Source organism: Pleurodeles waltl, chromosome 3_1 (genome assembly GCF_031143425.1).
Source record: "Pleurodeles waltl isolate 20211129_DDA chromosome 3_1, aPleWal1.hap1.20221129, whole genome shotgun sequence".
Taxonomy (NCBI): domain Eukaryota; kingdom Metazoa; phylum Chordata; class Amphibia; order Caudata; family Salamandridae; genus Pleurodeles; species Pleurodeles waltl.
In genome coordinates, this window is record NC_090440.1 from 1497473617 (window position 1) to 1497498104 (window position 24488).

Here is a 24488-nt window from a genome sequence, read left to right on the forward strand (position 1 = left end):
AGGAAGTTTTGAAAAGCTTTTGAAAAAGTTCCTAAATTCGTCTGGTGCCAATCAACCACAGGAGCAAGCTTCTAAGGCCCCCAGGACATTAGGGAGAACACATACAGATTATTGCGGTGTCAGAAAGAGGACAATTGCAAAGTCCAGTCCAGTGCAGCTGCCACTGGTCTGGTGGGATTCTTCACAGAAATGTCCTCTTCACCTTTTGTTGGTTCATGGAGCCACCCAGGGGTTCAGTCTTAAAATCATTGGAGAACTTTCTGTCCTGGATTTTCGGGTGGAAGGCTCCAACCTGCTCCCGTCCTTCACACAGGTCACATATGCACATTAGTGAGCAGGTTTAATCCTCCTGGTATTCTTTCATAAGTCTATCTGTGTTCTGATGAACGTGCCTTGGGAAACAACATTTATGCCTGGTACAAGCTAATCAGTGAAGGGTGACATCTTGTCAAACAAAAACCAATGGGCTTAAAGGTTCCCAGGGACCTCTACCCACATTTTCAGTAGTTTCTATTTTGCCTACTGCTAACAGTCCAAAAATGTACAAGGGCATTTTCAAGATTAATAAAGTCTTCGGCCACACAAAACTTGGACTTTTGGGGCTGCAGGTGTGCTTGAAATTTCAAAGGGAAACCATCAGTCTCCACCTATATCTAACACTAAAATCCAGTTTGAAGCAGGCACTATACTCTCAACAAACCGAAAGACAACAGTCTGGTAGTACTAAGCAGGGTCTTTGAGCACCCAGGCAGGTAATACACAACCATTGTCTTAGCATTCTTTTTCTACCCTTTCCTGACCACTGTAATTGTTACATGTTTCTTCACAGACATGTCAAACTGGATATGGCAGTGTACTATCAAAAGGCTTCCCACAGCCCCCACTCTGGCTGTTATGTAGAATCCAGAGAAGTCATCTCTGCTCATCCAGGTAATTGTATTTTGTTGCTCCCGGGAGGCATTTCACACCTTTTCACAACTTTTCTCACATTTGAGCCTTTCTAAAGGTTACTATTTGTATTCATTAAAAATCCAATTTCGCCAATGAATTACATTAATAATAGTGGTTTAATTATTTTAGAAGCTTTCCGATTTCTGAGACAGCATTATTAGTATTTTTATATCTGGTCTTGTGCATGTGGCAGCCATGCATTCTTTCAACCTGTCACTGTAGCGACATGATAACATTAATCTTTAACATGTACCACTTCTAAATACCACACGCCCTCAGTTGTGGGGCAAAAGGCTTACTTAGGGCCTACTTACTAATATTGAAAAGCGAGTTTTGCAAGGTCTACACTGCAGCAGTTAGGCTACAATTGTAGGCCTCAAGTTATGTTTTCCTTTGCCACACTTGTGAATGGCACAACAAATGCTGCAGTCCATGGGTGACTTTTAATTTTGCATGCCAGGGGTAGGCTAAACAGCGATTAGTCACTTTGTATAAAATAGTGTGCCAAAAACATAATGGAGCAGAACATTGGCAATGAATAATAATGATATATTGAAACACTCATACAAATCAACCATTATATGTAATTTGTTTTAAATATTAAAATACAAAATACTAATGTAATCGAAAATTAATAAAATAAATATTTTTCATTAGTACTGTATATTATATACTGATTAATTAGTTACTTCAGAAGCAAATAAGGACCCAACATGTTTTGGCTCGGGACCGGGATGCACTGCTAATTCTTCCCTCTTAACCTGAGTCTTGTCTGTGTCTTCCTTGACCTCCCCCTCTCTCTGTAAGGGGGAACCTGAACCACTCTTCTTCAGGTCACTCCTAGGAAACTTTTTTGACACTCTGGTGCTGACCCAGAGGTCCCATCTCAACAAGCTTCCTGGGGTCAGTTTGCTTGCTATCAACTAGGTGGTGATGCAGCTCTGTAAAAAAAATATCAAGCATGTGCACCCTCACAATTAGGTTGTATAACCTTGTAAAATCTTCTGCTATGCTGTCACTCACCCAGCCCTTCAGTGCGTTGCTGAATATAGCTTAGGAAGTCCACTGAGGTCTGTGTGAGATTTCTTTGACTGCCTCTGAATTTCTGCCTGTATCTCTCACGGGGTCAACCCAAATTCATTGACAAGGGTCGCTTTGATGGGAGTGTACTGTGTCTGGTCCTCTAACTCTAGTGTTAAGAGTGCATCCTTTCCCACTAGGGGCATGTACCTCCACAAGCTGCTCCAGTACTCCTCAGAAACCTTGTGCACCCTTAGAGCAACATCATACACTGAAAATCACTTATCAGTCTCATCCCCCACCACATAGCTGGGCACCAAATATGTTGGTGTGCTGACCCTTTCGTCTAAGGTGGACACTAGCAATACACTACCACCATCACTGCTGGACCCCTCTTGCATGGCTTTAATGTCCAGCTGTCTAATGCTCAGCTCATGGTCTATTTGCCTTTTCTTCTTTGCCAGCCTACTCACTTCCAAAGCTTGCTCTTTCACTAACTTTAGTTTGGCAAGCCCTAGCTTAAGCTTTCATCCTCCTTCCTGTCTTCCAGCTTCTCTGGGGATAGGCCTCTGAATGACACACTGCTCCCTGCCCAGGGTGGTATCTCCAGTCCTTGAAGGATGTTGCCCCCCCCTCCTCCACACGTATCAGTCCAAGACTCTCCTGTGAGTCTTTGTCCAATTCTTCCTCATCATCCTGCTCCTCCTCCACCTCATTGTCTGTGGGGCCTGATGGGCCTCAGTCTATGCCCTTACAGCCTTTTACAACTCCACCTTCTTGATAATCCCCTTGACAGGTAGCCCCTCCCCCTGGCAAAACTCCTTGAGCTGTGTTGCTGTGTAGCTCTCCAGGTTGACCAGCTCAAACTCCATATCTCAAGGTGACATCACAAAGGCAACAGGCAGGCTGAGAGAGGATATTTGGAAAATCAAAACTTGCCAAGAAGATAAAGTTGACTTGAATTGGTCTTAGATGCGTAATAGAAGTGTAGACCAAATCACTGCATAGCACTCCAGCAACACAAGTCCTACCATCACCGGTGATCACAAATGCTAGAAATTGTGTATGGTCACCCTCTACCTTTTGCTCCCATGCTGATGGTTATGACTTTACTAGTGTACTGGAGCCTGCTAACCAGGCCCCAGTGCTCGTGCTATCATCCAAATCTGATTTGTCAACTTGGTAATTCTTCGATTGGCAAAGATTTTACCCCCTTATAAGTGCCATTGCAAACTGCAGGAGCAGTACAACCTGCTCAAGTTTGGCTGTGCCCGCACCATGAGTCGCACAGCCAAATGAACTGCCTTACTGTAGGTAAGACACCCATAAGGAAGCCCTCTGCTGGCCAGGAGGCAAGGTGTATTATATCTAAGGTGCAGGCATGTAGGCACATGCTTATATGCCTCTGTAGTTTATTTTCTAATAAAGTACACTATAAGTGATAGCCGGCCCATAGAATAACATGGGACTTGCACCCGGGCAGGCCAGGGTTGCTAGCTCCATTATGGTACCGCCTAGACATGTTGAGTTTAGTGTCAAGCAAGGTGTGTTCTCTTCCCTGATGGAAATCTTGTGTCGCAGGATGGTTGACATGTACCCAGGTGGCACCTTAGAGATTACACACCTGTTTACCATAACTCCTTCTGTGCTTTGGCTTTTCAGCCCTTGCTTTGCTGTGCGTTTTCCAGCAAGGCAGTGTGCTGACCTCCTGTCAGGTAGTGTGGACACTCATTTTAGTGAAAGACAAAGGCTGAGACAGGAAGAGGGTCACACCTCCCATCCCCCCAGCAGGGTTAGTGAATAGACACTTGAGGGAGATGAGTTGCAAAGGCTTCACTCACCCTGATAGCTATTTGTGCTGTCTTCAAAGGAGGAAACAGCCCACCCTCTGTCCCCAGGCACATTAGGTATGCAGGGTAGTGCACATCCGGAGCAGGCTGACCACATCTGTAGGGTGAGCAGTCCAGTCTTGGCACTAAATTTTGATTTCTGCCATCTTAGGTCTGGCAGAATAGAGTGCTCTGGATAGCAAAAGGTGACCCACCTCACCAGGTGTGGCCACCTTAGGGGTGGATTAGCTGCAGGATCCAGCTGTCCATTGGCCACTAGCATCCACACCCCTAAGACTCCTAATTCCAGTATTTAAAGGACACCTCTGACACCAAAACCTCAGATCTGAACAACTGACTTCAAAGAAGGACCATAGAAGCTCTGTGTCACCGTCAACCGGACTTTCCCCACTGTAACAAAGCAAAAGAAGGATATCCTGCCCCTGAGACAACAGAGTCAGAACTGCAGTTCTGGCCTCGTCCTTGGCTCAAACTCTGCACTCCTGACCAGAGGGATCCCTGTGGATGCCAGAAGCACCCTCAGTCTCCCTTGGACTAGTGGCACTAGTCCCCTGCAAAGTGCAGGCAAAAACACTCGCAGGATCTGCAGGTTCATTGGGACCTCCATTTGATCCCTCAAATCCAGGTGGTCTAGTGTGTTCTGGGAGTTGTAGTCTTGCCTACCCTAAAGTTTCAGGCCACTATGTCACCTCTCCGGACCCCCTGAAGTTTCCAAAACATTTCTTCACCTCTACTGCAGTGAAGGCTTCTTAGTTTTTTCAAATAGCCAGTTCTACGGTCTTGTTTTATTTTTTATATCACACTGTTTAGCCTACTTCAGCACTGGAGTTCTCAATAACACATTCTTGCTCACTCTGGGCTCCAGTCAAGGATACAGTCTGGTACATTGCCGATAGACGTAGTAGGAGTTGAGTCTCTGGATACATTCCTGCGTAGGGACGTTTTGTGATCACACTGACATGTTAGTTATAAAAACACTTCCTTGTTCTGATACAGGGAAGAGGGAGATTCCGACCAGGGAACCACAACTAGACGCTGACTGCCCTGTTGCAGATGCTGAACCAGTTCACAGGCCTTTGCTCAGGTATGAGGTTTGATTTCTTCCCAGGGAATCTGAAAGGCAAGCTTAGAGCTTAACATGCTGTTCTCAAAATAGAACTTACTTAGAGAGAACAAACCTATTAACACTATGATAGCGTTGTTCTTGTGTTTCACTCTCATCGTGACTATTTCAATCCTACTGTGTTGTATGGTTCTGGTTATTGCGGCTCACGCCTTAATATCTCAAATGCAGTCATTTTATTAAAAACAATCTATAAAACTTAAACTGCCTTTGTCATTTGTATATGAGATCATACTGTAAATGAGAGAGCTGGTTGGGACCTGAGTGACCACGACTTCCCTGAGAAGTTCTAAAGATGTCATGCGCTCGGCTGCCCAATCATCCCTTCCCCTTGGGAGAGATGAGGCACTGCTATTTAGCCGGAGCAAAACCAGATTAAAGGTAACAGAGGTCCTTCTAAGTGGGTCAGACTCAGTCCCCCACACCAGGAACAACCCTGCTGCCTAGAAATCCAGTAGTCCCATTTAGGATAATGAGAGCCCACGCGACAGTGAGAGTATTACATGTTGAGAATTAACCACCACTGTACATAATATTCCACTTTCCTAAAGCACAAACTTGGAGATGATCTAGAAATGGAGGCGATGCACTGTGCAGTTGGCAATGAGTTGCAATTGATGTTTGCAGCAGCGCGATGCATTGGAGTCGATGGAGATGCACCATTTCTGAACAGTGTGACACCGTTAATTTGTTGATTCTTGGCTGATGCAGCACTTTACACTTACTTCCAAGAGCTCAGTACTGAACTGGTACCACTTGACAGGACAAGACTCACAGTTGGTAGAGTGCTCAAGGTGATGAGTTAGCAGTCTTTTGTGTCCCTGAGACCTGGAAAACAGGAGGCAAACCAGCATGCCTTTGGAGTCACATTGACTCTGTTTTCAAGTGATGTGGGGACGAAGGCAGCAGGTCGCCACAACAAGAAAGCAGTTTTTCTACAGCAAATGTCCAGGATAAGACAGTCCTTGTACCAGCACAGCAATCCTTCCTGGCAGAGTATCCAGAGATCCAGAAGTGTATTGAGTTGGTCCGGCCAGAAGTCCATTTCTCATACCAAGAGATGCCTTTGATGTGGGGGAGATTTCAAAGAAGGACTTTGAAGTGCAAAGAGTTCCTCAGTTTCTACCCTGCTTCCAGGCTCACTACAGGGAGCTAAGCAGCCTGTTGTGTGGGTACAGCACACACACTATTCAGATGTAAGTGTGAGGCTGTGCCCAGTTCCTCCATCCCATCCTGCTGAGGATGGCGCATTAGTATGTGGATGGACCATCAGTCACAGCTAAGCTCCCTTTGTATGTGGCTGCCTAGTGGGAGTGCATAAATCCCAGATGTAATCCACCCCAGATGTGCACTGGAGATAGGCTGCAAGCCCACAGGGCTTAGAGCAGGAAAATGGCAACTCTCTAAAAGTGGTATTTTCAAAATTGGAACAATAAATCCAACTGTACTAAACATGGCAGATCTACCTGATCCCAAACAGAAATTACACCTCATTAAAAATAATAAGGAAATCCGTAATGTTATCGCATGAGAGGGGTAGACCTCACAGTCGTCAAAACAAATTTGATAGTGTTTCATTACCATGATATGTAAAACTTAAAAGTACATGTCCAACCAATAATGACTTAGTATCCTGTCATGTGGGCTACCTAGGTCCTACTTGAGTGTGACTTTTTTTGTAATAAAAAGGGGGGTTTAAGGCTTGACAAGGGGTTTTAAATGTCAAGTCCCTATGGCACTGTAATACTGCATTCAGGCTGCAATGGCAGGCCTGGGACATGTTTTACCGTGCTACCCAGGTAATTGGGTGAAACAAGTAGTGTTGCAGGACCACTAGCAGCATTTGATTTACAGCTCCTGGACACATGTAGTGCACTTTACTAGGGACTTATAACTAAATTAAATATGCCAATTAGTTACATGCCACCAGAAGCATGTTTTAGGGAGAGAGAACAAGTACTTTAACGATGCTAAGAAGTGGTAAAATGTTAAATCCAACAAAAATGAATTGAGGCAAAAGTGGAGGGAAACAGAAAAAAGTTTGGGGGTGACCCTGCAGAGATCACATTTTCAAAACAAACCAATTTAGAAACATAGTGCAAACCTTAAAAAATAAAATGAGACCAGGATGCCAAGTAGAACTGGAAAAATGTAATTTTTAGGGGTTGGTATAGCAACTGAAAGCACAAAGCACCAATTGCAGTCATCAGGTACTGCTAGACCACAGGAAAGTCACACACTCAGGGTGACCACAATGGAGCTCAAGCTGGATACATGGTCTAGGTTAGTCCCACTGAAAAATTCACCTTCAGAAAGTCTGGCCTGCAAAGAGTCCAGTTTGTAGTGGAGGAGGCCGTGAGGAGCAAGAAGAGCATCATAAATGGTTGTTTCTGTAGCACAAAGAGCAGGATACGTGTCACAAATTGTCATTGTAGCTTTTTGTTAGCAGTCACCATGGGCTGTCATTGCAGTACTTCAAAGTGCATATCTCTCACTGTTGGTAATTGCTGGTGGTCACTGAAGCACGAAGAGTCAGGTTCATTAGACCCAGAACAGCCTTGCTGTGAATGGGCCATTCATGATCACAAAGAGCCAAACTTTAGCATTTCTCCTTTTCTTGCAGAGGAATTTACTGTGATACCAGCCAAGGTTCCAGGACCTGGGGAGGCACTTCTTGGGGATGCAAGACTCATTCTAGCAGAGGCCCACAGGGCTCAGTAGGCCCACTTGCATTCCAGGAAGGCCCAGTTTCAGCAGGCCAGCTAGACAGTTGCAGAGAGGATCTAGGAGCTTGTTTTTCGATAGCTCAGAACCAGAGGTCAGTCAACTGACCCTTGGAGTCACTCCAGTAGCCGAGGATGAGAGGAGCAGGAAGAGTGAGTCTGTCACCTACCAGGAGGGCAATCCTCTGGTAAACAAGGCAGGCATCTAGTAGCAGGGCAGTCCTGTGGTAGCAGCAGAGCGGCCTCCTGGGGAACAAGGCAGGACTCAAGCAGCAGGACATGACTCTCTGGAACAAGACAGTCTCTCTTTGGTAATCTCCATGGGTAGAGGAGTGTACTGAAGTGTGACTCTGGAGGTCTATTTGTATTTCCGATACCCACCTTTGATGTTAGAGGATTAGCTATACTACCCTGGTCCTTCAAAGTTCTTCCCTTATCCTATCAAGGCTCCAAGAAGTCTGGGTTGCCAAAATACTAGAGTTGGGTTCCTTTGTGTGTGCTGTGAAATGTAAGTGCAGAACAGCTCTGCCCCCAGCAATCCTACACCAAGGCCCATATGTTTCATTGTCTGACAGGAATACACAAACATCAACAGCAGAGTCATTCAAAGTCATGTGACCCAGAACACTGGCAAAGACGCAAACAATACCTAAAGCAGGAAAATTGCAGCATTTTGAAAGTGGCATTGAGGCTTAAACTCCACTTTACCATTAAAAAGACATTACAAATGCAATTCATTTAAGTCTTAAAATCACAGGCAGACGTTAGCACTTATCAAATGTAATAAGGTAACCTAATATTATCAAATAGAGGAGGTAAGCCATACAGTAGAGAAAATGAATTTAGTACTTTTTCAGTACCCGGACATGTAAAATCTAAACCTCATATTCAAAATTCAAAATATAAGGCAGCCTGCCTCTGGGCTTTCAGGTGTGACTTGTAAGTATTAAAAGGTTTACTTGGCCAGGTTGCATTGGCAGTTTAAAACTGCACTACTGGTTTTAGAGGGAGGCCTGAGACATGTTTTAAAGGGCTACTTAAGTGGGTATTACAATGAGTGCTATAGTCCTACCAGTTATTAGGGACTCAGTAGTAAATTAAATGTGACTATCAGGTGTAGGCCAGTTTTACAATAGTTGAAGGAGAGAGCATAAGCACTTTGCCACTGGGTAGTGGCAGAAAAATACACAGAGTTCGATTGCCAACAAAAATAAAAGGCACAAATTTGTGGGAGACTCTGCAAAAAGTGCTGGGTCCTTGTTGGACTTTTTTCCTTATGCAGGGTCATCCCCAATCATTTTGCTTCCTGCCTCCTATTTTTTCTGACCTGTCGCTGTTGGCTCTAGGACTCTGAGCACTTTATCACTGCTGAGCAGTGCTAAAGGGCAAGTGCTCTCCCCTCTAAAGTTGTTATGATTGTCTTGTACCTAATTGGCATATTTAATTTACCTGTAAGTCCCTTGTACAGTGGTATCTCTATTCCCAGGGCCTGTAAATTAAATGCTACTAGTGGGCCTGCAGCGCTGCTTGCGGCACCCACTGAAGTAGACTACTGCAGGGCCTGTGTGTGTAGTATCTGCCACAGGGACCTGGCATCTAAATTGACTTGCCAGGCCCAGATCTCCCCTTTTACTACATGTAAGCCACCCCTAAGGTAGGCCCTAGCTAGCCCTATAGGCAGGGTGCAATGTATGTAGAAGGCAGGACACGTGCCAGGTTGCGTAGCCTGTCCTAGTAGTGACAAACAGCCTAACTAGGTGTCTCACTGCTGTGAGTGCTGCCTTCTCATAGGATTGCATTAGAAATGCCCTGCCTTATGTGTAAGAGGTATTGTCTGATTTATGAGGGGTAGCTTAGGCATGTTTGGTATAGTTGTAATGTTGATAATAAATGCTGCTTACTGGTGTAGGTGTATTTTTTTAATTACGATTACAGAAATGCCAATTTCTAGAAAGTGCGCATTTCTCTGTGCTTATGACTATGGTGTTTTGCAACTTGACTCCAATCCACGTCTGGGCAGAGAGACAGTTGGGGCTTTGTGCATACTTTTCAGACAGCCTGTGGAGGGTGGAGGTGTCACAGACATGCATCTACATACTGAATAGTCTTCCTGGGCTGAGAGAAGCGAGAGGATGGGCACACCCACATTTGTAAAGGCTGTGCCCTGGCCTCACACAATAAGGTCGTTTACCCCCAACTTATATTTGGAGCCTGTGCTAGAGGAGAGAGGGGGCTTTCCCAGAACCATCTGTAACTGGTTGGAACCTCCTCTCCCCTTTCATTGTAAAACACTGTAAGGACTGAGTAACAAGTACAGGGGAGTTTTCACCACAATTTGGAGAGTATTGAAATCATCTTGGAACTGGACACAAAAGGCTGGAAGGACTCACCAGGAACCACCATGGACTGCTGCTGCTGTGCTGACCTATGACCTGCTTGGTCACTGAAAGGACTTGCCACCTGCTTGCATCCTCTCTGTGCTTGCCTGTTGCTGGGCCCCTCAACATGTGGGCCTTTTCCACCGACCCTTGTCCCCCAGGGGCAGGGTGCTGTGGCCCCTGACCCCTGCACCTCCTCCTGAAGCACCTGAGGAATGCTTCCCCTTAGATTGATATAGCACCATGAGAGCGCTGGTGACTGATGCCTCAGTTAATTGCTAGAAGGGCCTGGGGAGTGCTGTAGCTTTCCTCCAAGCTCCTTGTGGGAAAAAGCACTCTGCCACTGGATCTCACCGCCATAACCCGGGCTGTGCTGTAAAAGCGTGAGTGACGCACTGCTCCTGTGCCCCCGGGACACGAAGAAAACTGCAGAATTGAATTTGGAGTAAGGGTGCTCCTAGCTGTGCCCCCGTGGTAAGGATCGCTCCGAGGAGTGCCCCCGGGGCACCAGAAGGCTCTTACTTGGGCCTCTATGAGGCCTGAGATGGGCAGGGGAGAAGGAAGCCTCTCCCTCCCCCTTCGAGCCCTGAAGGAGTTTATGTGGGATAGCGGGCGGGGCGGAGGCCTCGTCGGAGGCTCCCCCACGCTGCCGGTCCCTTTTTGTGGCCCCTTGTGGGCCAGTGCCTGAATATCGGCTCCCCTCGTTGGAGGGCCAGTAAAGGTCCAGGGGGGCCCTCAGCAAATGCAGGCCCCAGGAGGGGTGCCCCCCTCCTCCTCATATCTCCTGCCTGACTTTGGCCCCCCTCGTGAGGGCAAGTGGAGGCCCGGGGGAGCCCCCAGTGATTTTGGCCCCAGGAGGTGCCCATCCTTAAAGCATAGGGGGTGCTTGGCACCCCCTTTCTTCACAGAATCAATTTCAGACCTTGCCCCCCCTTGTGAGGGCCAGTGGAGGCCCAGGGGGCCCCCAGTGATCGCGGGCCCCAGGAGGGGCTCTTCAGTAATGCAGAGGGATGCGTGCCACCCCCCTGTACCCCAGAGCTCACAGGAGGCTCCCGTTTTACACAGAGGAATGTCGGGGTCTCCTTCTTCATTCATTTGGCACTAGGGGTGCCTACATCAAACCAGGTACTACCAAATAACAATATATATAATATAGGTTATTTTTAAAGACTTTATTGACTTATATGTTGCCTACCTATTGGATGATGTTTTCATATGTGTATGCAAATGTTCCTTTTATGGGCATAACATGCTAATAGATTTTTCTGACTTGCCACTTGTTTTATAATGTTCCTGATATGGGTGTTTATGATGTTCTTATGGTGTAATAACGTGTTTCCTGACTACTGCTTATGTTGCAGAATACGGAGTAATCTGTGTGTTATATGTGACTACTGCTAGTTTGCAGAGTAACTAATGTGTAACGTTCTGACAACTGCTAAGGTAGCAGGATAATACTGATATGTGATGTTTGGTCTAATAATTGTGTTGTGGACAATACAGTATATTTTCATATAACGTGGTGTTGTGTTGCCTTTGTGGTGGGGATAGTGCATCATGTGTATTGTGTGTGTTGTGCAAACGCTTTACACATTGCCTCTGGGTTAGGCCTGACTGCTCGTGCCAAGCTACCAGGGGTTATCTTAGACATGTAACTCCCTTGCCCTGACTAAAGTGGGTGGGTTCCACCTGGCTTAGGTGCATACCCTAGCCAACCAGAAACCCCATTTCTAACAGTACTTATATGTAAATTGAATGTGATTATTAGATCATTATTGATTTTCCTTTATCTGATTAATTCCTCCATTCGAATGCCTTTTGCAATACTGAAGGCAATCATTTCTTAAGAGCTTCACTTTTTCGTCTTCATATTTCTTATAACTTGATTGTGACTTCAGTTCAAAAGGTTTCTCATGGCTTTCTGATTTTTTAAATATTGTATATGATATCTAACTGATTTAGTTTGCTTCTTCACAAGATCAAATTATGGCTTATTAGCATTAATTAGTGGTTTCTCTATAACTAATTCTGTGATTCGACATGACTCTAAAATCTGAACTTTTACCCGGGCAGTTCAAGACAAGTGAGTTGACCCAGTTCCTCTTAATTTACTCGACTATCAATAAGAATGAGAAAACGTTCTATTTTAAATGTGGACCTCATAAATTCCAAGGCAATTGCAATTTTATCTTGTTTTGTTTTGTAAAACGCTTTGTGTTACCATGTGTATATATTTTACCAACTATAAATAGTAACATTTTGCTTATCGTAAACTACAAGTGCGTGAACTACTGGTGTCTTATTCAAAGGAAAGGAATAGGTAGTCTGATTCACAGGGAGATTTAGTCTGCATGTGAGGAATATTGATTATATTTGCTTCTACGGACATACATGACTCATATGGTCTGGATAAAGTACATCAAAAGGCATGCTGAGTGAGGCAAGCCATCCAATTCACTTTTAACATAAAGGTCTGTGGCCAATGACTGCCGGTTCATAGGTTTTTCACGCATGTGGCAAGTGAGGGTGCATCTTCAGAAACGTAGCACTTGATCTAACTCTGAAGGAATCTTGGGAAACATGGATTTTACAGCGCAAGAGACCTGCCAATTTTTGATAGATTCCTACTCCACCAAAATCAAAATTAGCACTAACGAATTGAAAATGTCTGTGAGTACGACATATTGTTTTTAAATTTAATTGGAGATGGCAAAATTTCAGGACTGAATGATCAATAAAGCCATGCTCTCTAAAACGATACAATTTAACACGCATTTAACAGTGGGAGCTAAAATTGCAAACTGCTACAATTTGTTAAACGCTTTTGACATTAAAAATGCTGTATAGATTAGATGTGCGTGCACACTCACGTCAAAGTTATTATATCCTGAGCAAAATTGTAAAAATGTGGCACTATTCTTTTCGCACAAATTTGGTTACCAACACTGGTTGTTGTGCTCACAGCTATTTTAGACTTTAGGAGAGAATGACATTTGTTCAAACTCTGAGAAATACTTGAAATGCAAGACGGTGACCTCATGCCTTCTTTGTGGAGGCGAGCACCGTTTTTAATAAGATAGCTGTCCTTTGTAGGCTAGCATTTACATCTTAAATGATGTGAGGAGATAAAGGTCTTTTGTGCTGAGAGCACATCATCTGTTAGAGGTCAAACTTAGGTTTGATGATGTTATTTAGGTAAATGCAAATTGCGGATGTAAGGTGAGAATGGCTTTTAAATAAAGTCACAAAGGAATTACACGCATATAATTAAATACTTGTTGAGAAAATAGATAACGGGGTTGCGTTTATAAAATGGTACTCAACCAGTAAATTAGCTTGCAGAACTTGCACTATCTGTGAATTCATTAATACGTAATTTCAGGCCTCATTCAGGGTGCTACATTAACTCGGACACTAGACAAGATAGGGTTTTCACCCAAACTGAGATGCCATATTTTGTGTAATTTGTGTTTGAGGGTAGATACTTTAGTTTGAGGCAATGTTTTCACAGATGTTTCCTTCCTTTCGTGAGCTATAATTTTTGGATCAGAAGCAAGTGTGCACAGACTTATTTTTGTCTATAGCATTTGCCCTACCCTAAAAGGATTGTTTGTTTTTTCAAAGTTTTCGAATCTTCAGTTAAGGTTTGTACACACCCGACATGTTAATGTCATATAAAAGAATTAAAACATTCTTGTGGTTTGCCGAAGAACACCACTAGCACCACATATTGACCAATATCAGTAGATGTCTGCATATTATTTGCATACCAATACTGATATCAAAAACCATAGTAGAAGTCCCGATGTAGCACTTTTTTGCAGAGTGTTCCAACCCTCTCAGTGCCCACGATCACCCAGTCATTGAGAGAATCTCCCGATGCGCCCCCCCCAGCTCCCTGTATATTTGTTCTACGATTTAGAGCACGCAAATAAAGAAACTGCTCACAATGTCATACCCATTCGAATTTTGGGCATTTTCAAATTTAGCTGTGGTCGGTGAACACAGAAAATAGAGGCCACAAAAATGTGGTTGCTTGCCAATGAAAAGAAAAACATTTATCATAATGTATTGAACGACATCAGTAAATGTTTGCATATTATTGCAAACCAGTCTTGATAAAAAAAGCTGTTGCAAAATTCCTCACCCAGAATTGTTTTTTTTAACTGAGGATTGTTTAACCTTCTGGGTGCCCAGACCACCATGTCATTGAGAAGGGCTCCTGATGCGCCCACTTGGCTGCATGTATTGTGTTCCATGATACTGAGGGGCATGTTTATACTTGTTTTGCACCGAATTTGTCTCTTTTTTTATACAAATTCAGTGCAATACTAACTCCATATTTATACTTTGGTGTTAGACCCGTCTAGCTCCAAATTTATGGAGTTAAAGTCATTCTTTGGACGTGGAAACCTACTTTGTGTCAATGAGATTCAAAGTAGACTTTCCCATGCAGAAAATTACTCTATGACCTTAGCGCCATATGTATCCCCCCATGCAAAAATCACACACAGGAGGGAGGAGGGGTAAAAAATGGTGCAAAGCTTGCTTTGCACCATTTTTTAATGCCTGGGTCAGGGCAGGTATTAGGGAACCTGTGGGCCTTTTTTCATGGTCAGAGACCATGTAACCAGCCCACAGGTGCCCTTCCCTGCCCCTGGCACAACGCCACCCACACCAGAGTGACAGCGGAGGATGGGGGACCCCATCCCAGGTAAGTGTAGGTAAGTTTTTTTTCAAAGTGCCTTTGGGGGCCTTGAAATGGGCCCTCTTACATGGCACTGGGTGCAATGGCCATGCCCAAGAGACCCTGGTCCCCTGGGCTGGTCATTGGGGTGGTGGGCATTACTCGTGAAGTCATGTGGTATGGATGTTTTTTGCGTCAGACAATGACTCTAGGCAGTTTAGAGTCTTTTTTTTTTTTACTCTAACATGCCTGACGTCATTCTTTGGTGCAGAACCCCCTTCGTCCATACTGGCATCCCCACCAGATTACCGTAATTTGTTTTTATGCTAGCCTACCCTTTGCACCGGCTTGCACCATTCCATAAATATGGTGCCCGGCTGGTGAACGGAAATGGTGCAAGCCGGTGCTAAACCTTTTGGTGCTGATCTACGTTAGTGCAGTTTTGCACCAAAAAGTGTAAATCAGAGCTTGAGTTCCCAAATGGTTAAAAAACAACCAGCCTTGAATTTCACAGTCATTCTAAGTATGGGCACTTTTCAAATTAAGTGTAGATAAATGAAAACAGACAATATATACTTTTACATTTTGAAACTGGGTTCAATTGGGTAGCGTGTTACATTTATCATGTTTTTTTCTTATTAGATATTCCTCTTCTTAGTTATGTATGTTGGTTATTTACTCAAAAATATTGAAAATTAAAATACATATTGTTGGACTTGGCCCTCTTTGCAGGGTGACCTCCAATCTTTTTGCCTTCACCCTCCTATTTATGCTGAAGGTGTTTTTGTTGGCCTTAGGACTCTGTGCACTTTACCCGTGCTAACTAGTGCTGAAGTGCTTGTGCTCACTCTCCAAAACATGGTAAAATTGTCTTACACCTGATTGGCATGTTTAATATACATACACATCCCTGGTAAAGTGGTATACCATATACACAGGGACTCTAAATTATATGCTTCTAATGGCCTGCAGCACTTATTGTTCCACCCACTTGGGTGCCCTCTTAAAATGTGTCACAGGTATGCAATTGGAGCCTGAATGCAGTATCAAATTGCCAATTCAACTTGGGAAAATAAACCCCTTGCCAAGCGCTTAAACTCCTCTTCTATTACATAAGTTGCGCTAAGGAAGGCCATAGGTAGCTCAAAAGTCAGGGTACATGCTAATTGAAAGATTGGGCATGTACTTCTAAATTTTGCATATCATTGTATTGAAAAACGTCTAAATTTGTTTTCACTACCGTGAAGCAGCCTACCTCTCCCATTGAATAATATTAGGTTGCCTTATTGCATTTAATAAATGCTAACTTTTGATTTGGAACAGGTAGAGACTTCATGTTTAGTGTCTGAAAAATCATACTTTTAAACACGATTAATGGCTAAGTTGGATTTTATGTTACAATTTGGAAAATGCCACTTTTAAAAAGTTGGCATTTTCCTGCCCTGATGGGGCCTACTGGAGATGTGTTTACCCTTCACTTTGTGGACTTGTCACTCTAACTTCTCGGTGTAGATGAGATTAGCAGATGATGCTATTTTACTGAACATTGACCTTTAAAGTTCAGATGCGATGTCCAGTGAGTGAAACATCTATTAAACTCAAATAGGCCATTCTTTGGTGTAAAGATTAGTTTAGTTAGCCAGAGCGACAAGGAGAATCATAAATATCAATACAAAGAAAAAGTTATGATGTTACCAGTATGTTATAATATTATCTAGTTTTCACATATTTTGAAGAATTTTGTTGGAAATATTTTGAACATTTATTAATAGTTACTATTAACATTGTATGCACTTGGATACTGTTTTGATTCAGAAATATTAATCTATGAAATATATCTTGATTTCCTAATGTTCTTTGGTGTACCCTCCACATTGTGAAAAGGTAGTGGATTCCACTAATTAGGCCTGTGACATTTTATCGGATTGATTCTTATCTGAAATAAAACTCACTCAATCATTGCTTAGTGGATAGTGTGGTGTTTGCAGTCCACTTGTCTCTCTGTCTCGGGTTGGCACATTGACAAAGTCGTTAGCAGCAAGAGGTCTAGAAAGGGAAGCTAAACATTTATAAATGGCTCCTGGATAAAAAAAGCCCATATTGGAGGCAGATTGTGCACTGTCTTTATTTCTCATCAGTGGAACACTATTCCTTTGACTCTCAGCCAACTGACTGCCCTCTCTAAACAGGGCAGAAGATGTGACAACTTACATCAGATGGCCTGCACTCACTAGAGCTGTCAGAAGTAGGTTTGCTCAGACATCATGAATTGTACTTGAAAGCTATTTACCAGATTGTCTGCCCGACTCCCTATTGGGCAGGTGGAGCAAGAATCTTTTGAACACTGTGCTACATTACCAACCTCTAAATTGGGTCCTTGATAATGAAACTAAGCCAAAATGACAAACATTGTACACTGTGATCATGAAATAAGAGATGTTGAAGACACTTTCAAAAATCCACATATTAACAATGGATGGGGGTAAATCAACGTAAGTCATTGTGCATTATCAAACATAATGGCTAAAATCAACTTTTGCAACAAATCTAAAAAACATTTACCTACAAACTGTCCATCTCAAACAGGCCAAAGGCACAGATTAGTTATCTTGCAGGCTGGTATACCCAAATTATCTCAAATTCAAGGAACTCACTTGAAGGACTGTTTTGGGTGCACAAACTCTTGAATACCAGTGGGAGAGAGACCAGACCACTCTCTCTAGAGAAAAGGGGGCTTTGTGAACAGATGTGGCTTCTCACTTAACACATCCGAAGATATTTTTTTATCCTTGTTTTTAGTTTTTCAAAAACAGAAAATACATAGCAATTTCAACAATTGCCAAATACACAAAAATATCAGCGCATTATAGAGTGCAAGGATGAATGCAATTGGTGGAAGTCTGATGGACAGCCTTTTACCTAATCTCCCTGTAAATGATGCCACCAATTTCTTCAAGCATAAAGATGTTTAGATGTTCACTAAATGCCTGCCAAACTGGTGCAGAATCTAAAACCTTACCAGCCCAAAGTTTCATCACTACATAACATACACTGTTAGAGATACAAGCAGGGACCCTCAAGTCCTTACTTAGTTAACTTTAATCCTTTTAGCAATGAGATCCCAATTCAAGTTATAAGCGCTTTCTTTACTATGCACCTCAGAGCAGATATGTCTTAACAAAGCCTTCATCCAGAAACTAGTAGATCCCAAGTGTCCTCACTCTAGAAAAGAGGCATGTGTTATTGTCATTAATCATGTTGTGATAAATATAAAATTAAGAAAAGTGTAAGGTGTAGTAAAAAGCGCATTACTCAAAAAGTCATATTATTCATTAGATGGATCATTTCCGATCTTTTAGAATTATTGCAGTAAATGACAAACCTATACCAAACATGAAAGATCAAATTATTCATAAGGTTGGAAATGAGTGATCTTTTAAAATTGTTGAAGTAAATAACAAACCTACTCCAAAGAGCCTGAGAAGGGCTTGGCGAAAATTCTCTGCAAGGACCCTCAAAATGTGCAAATTAATAAAATATTATACTAAAACCATGTCTATTATTGCAGACCATTCCGGAAGAGCATGCTCTTTTTGTGTGAAGATGTAGCCCTCCATGTCACTGAACACACAAGACTCTAGGTGAGGTCAACCTTCAAAATAACTTCCAAGCATAAGAATAAGGGAAATTAGGATCCACGTTATCAGCCTTTTTCTATAGAAGACAGAAACAGCAGGTTAAGCTGCTTCCGTTCCTCACAAAGTGCAGCTGTTTTCCATAGTGCCAGATATGGGGCCCTCAAGAAATAGCAGTGCTTATCCAGTGGTTGGTTGGAGGCCCTAAATATGCACCTGACATTTCCACACTAGGCCTTATCCTACCTTACAGCATATCCTCTGTGCTGTTGTAACACTTTCACAAAAACAGAGTTTTATGGAATGTTTTTCAACAAAGAGGAGTACAAGGCCGATGAGTAAAGCTCTTTTAGCCCGTATGGGTTTTGGAAATAAAAAGCTCCCGTCTCTGGACCATTTCAATGTAAGTCCCACTTTCTCACAAGACAGATAACACACTGAGGCTGAATTTGGGCCTGTGTTGGTGTTTTGGTAATTGGCCTCCACTTTCCTTCCTAAAAGAGTTCTGCTAGATCTCCTACTCATTTGTCCTTTGCAGAGAACCAACTCACAGCATTCAGTGGAGCTGCATAAATCTAATTATTGCCACTACAGGAGATGAAGCCTGCCATAGACAGTTTTCAATACTGTCCCGAATTCAGGCACAAACAGATATATTTTACAAAAATTATCTTTGGGACATATTTACCAAAAAAACAATACTAATTTTTTACTTCAGTTTTTCTGAACATTGTAAGGCCATAAACCTAATCTTTTAAAAATGTTTGAGGATAACGTATGAAAATGTTATATTTAATTTTAAAGCAATTACTGGTAGCACACAACGTCTGTGTAAACCATTTTCAGTAAATAGCACGTTTAAATTGTATTACTGCCGAGAGAAGACAGTTTCATATATGGATTATGTTTACAATCTAAATACCAAAGTCACTACTTGTGGGTACCTTAACTAATATTAAATATAGGGTTTCCATGATATCAGATAAGATTTACTTTGACTGTCAAAGTAAATCCTGGCTACAGATGGCTACAGCTTATGGCAGTAGTGGTTCAGGAGTAGGGTGTTGGTGTGAAGATGATTAGATTTGAGAAGGGTGTTAAAAGAGTATGGATTATTACGGCAAAATGAAAATCTCCTTTAATAGCATGTTTAACCATTAATTCTCAAAGAGTTTAGAGGTCAATCTAGTATTTCAGTTTGGGATTGTCTCATGAATTTTCCATTTGGTTATGATAGGGTCAAACCTAAGGAACAGTTATGGGCCAGGCCAAACTGCCTTAAAAAGCCTGCTTGCTTTTGTTTAAAGCCTGATTCGATTTTGTATATCACTTGAGATATGTTTATTTTGAGAAAACTTTTTATGAGAGAGGTGTGTGAATGATATAGTTATAGTTCCATCAACATATCTTGGAAAGTCACTGAGTAATAGCATTTTGTTAGACATCCACATAATACTATTAACCTCCTAAGGGTAGGGAAGATGCAGTGGATGATGTTTCTCAATCACCTTTTGCAACCAAATGTTCCTGTATGTTGAGGGTTCTGAAAATAAAATGTTCATTTTCATTGAATTAGAAGAAAGCCACTTGATAGTCATCCTCCTTAAATCTCACAAAGTTGCTGATCATGTATCCGGGGCTGGTCATCTGGAAGGGATGTATTTTTTGCTGTCAATGCTTTTAAGGTGGTTGAAAAAACTGTAACACACATGGCCTTTCTAATACTTTGTGCACTTACTTTAACATGACGTTTACTTCCCTTATCTTTGGGCCACTCCCATGTCCAATTGACAAAGTCAAAAACCTTAGTGTTCATTTTTACAGAAAACTCTCATTTTCATACCTAATAAATCAGGGTATGTCATCCTTTTTCTTTGTGCTGAGAATTTTCAGGAAGATTTTTCCTTTTATTCCAGTGGAACACCAGAAATCTATTGTCATTACTTTAGGATTAATTATTGCAATACACTCTATGTGGGTACCCAAGAAGGCTATTTTAGCATACTCCAGACCCTTCAGAATGCCACAGCTCATCTTCTAATGAAAATTCCCAAATTTAGCTCAGCATCCAACACTATTATTAACATTCACTGGATCCAAATTCGACAACGGGTATATTTTGAAGCTCTTTGCATCACTCGCAAATCTCTCTACATGGCTGGCGCTGAGTACGTTGGTAAAATCTTTCAATGGTACACTCTTAAGCGTGTACTTCGATCCGCTAGCACTAATTTGGTGGTCGTTCCCAAGTTCAACAAGGCCAGCTAGGAAGGCAAAAACTTCTCATCTTCCATTTGCAAACTGTGGAACTCTTTGCCTTTGAAACTTGGAGCTCAGATCTATCTACAGAAGTTTAGAAAACAGTTTAAAATGTGGCTTTTTGGGCACTCCTCCTTACACTAGGTTCTGCTATTTCTAAGCTTGCTGCATGCCACTTTAGTACCAAGATGTCCTTGGGCATCCGTGCGCTCTACAAATCTCTGTACTTACTTTACTTACTCATCATTACATTGACAAGGCTGAACAGATTTTCAAGATCAAGCAAACATTATGACCAAACAGATCTTGAGATTAAACTGAAATGTAAAGGTCAAGTTGAAGTAATGGTAACAACGGTATGAAAATCACGGGTGAGTGTGCGTCAAAAAGGGCTTGTGATGCATCGATTTCACTCACAAGCGAGACCTTGCGTCATTTCTCCTTTCGTCGGGTCAGGACGCATCATTTCTTCTCTCCGCAGGAGAGTGATCCATCGATCCGGTCAGCACTCTCGGGTCCAGGAAGGCCTTGCGTTGTTTTTACATGCCCAGTGGTGTTTGCATCGGAAATCCAGCCGCACGATGATCTGAAAACCACGCAGCGCTGGTTGCGATCTCACCAGCCTCCGTCAGCGATGCTGTGCTTCATTTCTCTAGCTCCGTGCGTAGAATCTTTGATCGCCTTGCAGGCGAGTGTCGATTTTCAGCTGTGAAGCTGATGGTGCGTCTATTTTTCAGCCGCAGATCGGAGTCGTGCCGATCTTTTCCCTGCATGCCATTCTGTGTGTGTATTTCTCCTCTTAGGCTGCCAGCTTCTCCTTTCAGGGTCTCAGGAACTGGATGGGCACCACAGGGCAGAGTAGGAATCTCACCAGAAACTCCAGGTGCTGGCAGAGAGAAGTCTTTGCTGTCCCTGAGACCTCAAACAACAGGAGGCAAGCTCTAAATGAAGCCCTTAGACATCTTCACAAGATGGAAGGCACACAAAGTCCAGTCTTTGCCCTCTTACTCTGGCAGAAGCAGCAACTGCAGGATAGCTCCACAAAGCACGGTCACAGGCAGGGCAGCTCTTCTTCCTCAGCTCTTCTCCAGGCAGAGGTTCCTCTTATTTTCAGAAGGTTTCTAAAGTCTGTGGTTTTGGGAGCCCTTCTTATACCCAATTTCTCCTTTGAAGTAGGCCTACTTCAAAGTAAAGTCTCTTTTGAATGTGAAATCCTGCCTTGCCTAGGCCAGGCCCCAGACTGCATTGAGTGAGGGTAGGCACAGCCCTTTCAGGTGTGAGTGATCACTCCTCCCCACCGTCCTAGCACAGATGGCTCATCAGGAAATGCAGACTACACGCCAGCTCCCTTTGTGTCACTGTCTAGTGTGAGGTGCAACTAGCCCAACTGTCAAACTGACCCAGAAAGGGAATCCACAAACAGGCAGAGTCACAGAAATGGTACAAGCAAGAAAATGCTCACTTTCTAAAAGTGGCATTTTCGAACACACAATCTTAAAATCAACTTTACTAAAAGATGTATTTTTAAATTGTGAGCTCAGAGACCCCAAACTCCACATGCCCATCCGCTCCCAAAGGGAATCTACACTTTAATCAGATTTAAAGGTAGCCCCCATGTTAACCTATGAGAGGGACAGGCCTTGCAACAGTGAAAAACAAATTTAGCAATATTTCACTGTCAGGACATATAAAACGCATTACTATGGGGGTCATTCCGACTCCCGCCGGCGGCGGTAACTGCCCGCCCGGCGGGAGCCGCCGAATGACCGCACCGCGGTCAAATGACCGCGGCGGCCATTCTGGCTTTCCCGCTGGGCTGGCGGGCGACCGCCAGAAGGCCGCCCGCCAGCCCAGCGGGGAAAACGCCTTCAACGAGGAAGCCGGCTCCGAATGGAGCCGGCGGAGTTGAAGGCGTGCGACGGGTGCAGTGGCACCCTTTCGCGATTTTCAGTGTCTGCTTGGCAGACACTGAAAATCAATGTGGGGCCCTGTTAGGGGGCCCCTGCAGTGCCCATGCCATTGGCATGGGCACTGCAGGGGCCCCCAGGGGCCCCACGACACCCGTTACCGCCATCCTGTTCCTTGCGGTGAAAACCGCCAGGAACAGGATGGCGGTAAGGGGGTCGGAATCCCCATGGCGGCGCTGCAAGCAGCGCCGCCGTGGAGTATTCCCTGGGGCAGCGTTTCCCGTTTCTGACCGCGGCTGTACCGCCGCGGTTAGAATGCCCATGGAAGCACCGCCAGCCTGATGGCAGTGCTTCCGCGGTCCCCGGCCCTGGTGGTCATGGACCGCCAGGGTCGGAATGACCCCCTATATGTCCTACCTTAACCATACACTGCACCATGCCCTTGGGGCTACCTAGGGCTTACCTTAGGGGTGTCTGACCAGTAAGAAAAGTAAAGGTTTAGGCCTGGCAAGTGGGTACACTCGCCAAGTCAAATTTACAGTTAAATCTGCACACACAGACACTGCAGTGGCAGGTCTGAGACATGATTACAGAGCAATTTATGTGGGTGGCACAACCAGTGCTGCAGGCCCACTAGTAGCATTTGATTTACAGGTCCTGGGCACATCTATTGCACTTTACTAGGATCTTTCTAGTAAATTAAATATGCCAATCATGGATAAACCAATCAACAATACAATTTACACAGAGAGCATATGCACTTTAGCACTGGTTAGCAGTGGTAAAGTGCTCAGAGTTCAAAAGCCAACAGCAACAGGTCAAAAAGATTGGGGATGACACTGCTTAAGCAAAAAACTCCATGATGCTTTGGTTCTTCTATGTGTGCTGCATCCTGCCAAGTCCTGAATTGCCAAGTAACCATTGTAGATTGTTTATGTACAGGAATCGGTACCTTCTTGCACATAAAAAATCACTCCCCTCAATGGAGACACCCTTGCACTATGGTGCAAGGATCCCTGCATTGGTGTAGGCAGCTTACTTTAGTGCCAAGCATGGGAAATAAAATTCTGAAAGTAAAATGTCGATACTAGCATTGCGTGTTTTGCTATGTGTTAGACCTGTCAGCCTTAGGGTGGTCTTCCCCAAAACTTTGTTTGCCTACTTGCTGTCATTTTTGTGCTGAAATTCATTTTTTTTACCTTAGGAGTTTGTGAACTTTGCCACTGTTAACCACTGCTAAAGTGCCATTCCTCACCTCTCTTAATATGGTTTCACTAGCTTACACCTGATTGGGATATTTAATTTACTTATAAGTGCCTTGTAGTGATTCATACCATATAACCAGGTCCTGTACATTAAACGCTACTAATGGGCTTGCAACACTTTCTGTGCCACCCAATTAAGTAACATTTCCCAGGCCTACCATTGAAGCCTGAATACAGTTTTAAACTGCCAATTTGACTTGGAAATATAACTTCCTTGCCAATCCTTAAACTACCTTTTTATTGCCTTTGTCACCCCTAAGTTAGACCCGTGATAGTCCATATGACTGGGTGAATTCTAATTGAAAGGTTGGACATGTACTTTTAAATTTTATATTTCTTGGTAGTGTAAAACACCTAAATTCGTTTTTCATAACTGTGATTCCTACCTTCGGATAACATTGGGTTGCATTTTTACATTCAATAGGAGCTAACTTTTGATTGGTACTGGGTAGCCAGTTCATGTTTCATATATATGAAATTGTAATGACAAAAACTCTTAAATGGTAAAGTTGGATTTTTAATTACAATTGTTTTATAAATGCCACTGTTGGAAATTTGGCATTTTCATGTCCTTAGCTTTTTAGTGCCTGCAGCCTGTCTTGGACCACATGACTGACTGTAACTGACATCTAGACTTTGTGAATCCCTCCCAGAAAGTCACACAGTAGAGGGATTAGGTGTGTCCAAATG

General features: G+C 43.3%; 1 protein-coding gene across 1 annotated transcript in view; it reads right to left on the reverse strand.

Annotated features, from left to right (window-relative positions):
- LRP1B (LDL receptor related protein 1B) overlaps nucleotides 1-24488 on the reverse strand; it is a 4500992-nt gene that overhangs the window by 3889344 nt on the left and 587160 nt on the right. The gene's annotated exons all lie outside the window — the stretch shown is intronic.